The 1,552-nt window shown below is 41.4% G+C and overlaps 1 protein-coding gene across 1 annotated transcript in view; it reads left to right on the top strand.

Moving 5' to 3' along the window:
* Positions 1-1,552, top strand: part of OPHN1 (oligophrenin 1) — a gene marked incomplete at its 3' end in the record, with an annotated part of 597,264 nt that overhangs the window by 238,220 nt on the left and 357,492 nt on the right. The window lies entirely within an intron of this gene.

The following is a 1,552-nucleotide window of genomic DNA, read 5'->3' as shown; positions in this document are numbered from 1 at the left end:
GTCCCAGTCCATCTAGAAGTGGCCTCAGAAGAAAGTCTTGGCAGTCTTCTTTCTCAAAGGTTACTGCCCTTGAAAATCATATGTAGCACAATTCTGCTCTAAAATACATGAGGTTGCCATGAGTCAAACTGGATGGATGGCAATTTGTTTGGAGTCCTTGGTGCAAATGGTTAAAGTGTTCAGATGTTAACTGAAAAATTGGTGGTTCAGAGCCACTTTGGAAGAAAGGCTGAACGATCTATTTCTAAAACATAAGCTATTGAAAACTCTGTGGAACACAGTTCTATTTTGAGCCATATGTGATTGCCATGAGTTAAAATCTACTCAATGACAACTGTTATGTACAGACCACATTTTGTTTCTCCACTCATGCATTGATTGACATTTAGGTTGTTTCTTCTTTCTGTCTATGGTAAATAATGCTGCAGTGTAAAAGTATCTGAGATCTTGATTTCAAGTTTTTGGTGTATACCATGGAATGGAATTGCTGGGTCATGGAGTCCCTTGGGGCCACAAAAGGCTCAGTTACTAATCAGAAGTATAGCAGTTCTAATCCACCCAAAGATACCTTGCAAGAAAGACCTGGTGATCCACTTCTGAAAGGTCACAGCCTTTGAAAACCCTATGGAACACAGTTCTATCCTGAAATACTTGGGATCTGAATGAGTTGGAATTAACTCAATGGAAATGATTTTATTGTATGGTAATTCTGTTTACCTTTCTGAGGAACTGCCAAACTGTTTTCCACAGTGGCTGTATAATTGTACATTTTCACCAGTAGTGGAAGAGGGTTCTAATTTTCCTGCAACCTCTCTTCCATTTGTCATTTTCCATGATTATTATAGTTTTATATAATAGCCCTTCTAATGGGTGTGAAGTGGTATTTCATTGTGGTTTTTTTGTTTTGTTTTGTTTTTATTGTGCTTTAGGTGCAAATTTACAGAGCAGAGCTTGTTTTACATTCAACATTCCGTGTACATTTGGTTTCACTCCCCAATTACCATCCCCAAACCTAACCCACTCTCCTTCCCTCCCTTCCCATTACTACCTCCCCCTGTGCACCTCATAGTTATGCACTCCTGTGTCTTGTATTTCCTCCATGCAAATGTTGCCCCTCTGGTGCCCTGTGGTTGATTGCTCCCAGGGATGCATCTCCATAGATTATGTGCATGCATTACCCTGGGTTGAATAGTCTGCATGTAAGTCTTGTTTACTATTGGGCTGAGATCCAGGCCCTGGGAGTTAGTTTTATTCCAGGCCGGAAGTGTATCCCAGGGCCATAATATTGGGGGTCTCACCAGACCCCATCCAACCAGTAATTCTCGTCATTATTGTGTTTTTGGATTTTGTTCCATGTTTTTTCTCCCACTCTATCCAGGATATCCAGTTTTGATCCTTTCCCAAGTGGTGGCATTGGTACCTGGGAACCATCTAGTTCTGGTCTCGAGGTCCATCCTGTCCTAGGGCTGATTGCTTCCAAATGCCCTTGGTTTTTCGCACTCCTTCTCTTTCAATGATAGGAGACCATTAGCTGCATCTTACATGACCACTT

This window comes from Orycteropus afer, unplaced genomic scaffold (genome assembly GCF_000298275.1).
Source record: "Orycteropus afer afer isolate SDZICR_OR568_19922 unplaced genomic scaffold, OryAfe1.0 scaffold00776, whole genome shotgun sequence".
NCBI classification, from domain to species: domain Eukaryota; kingdom Metazoa; phylum Chordata; class Mammalia; order Tubulidentata; family Orycteropodidae; genus Orycteropus; species Orycteropus afer.
This window is presented reverse-complemented; position numbering and strand designations above follow the sequence as displayed.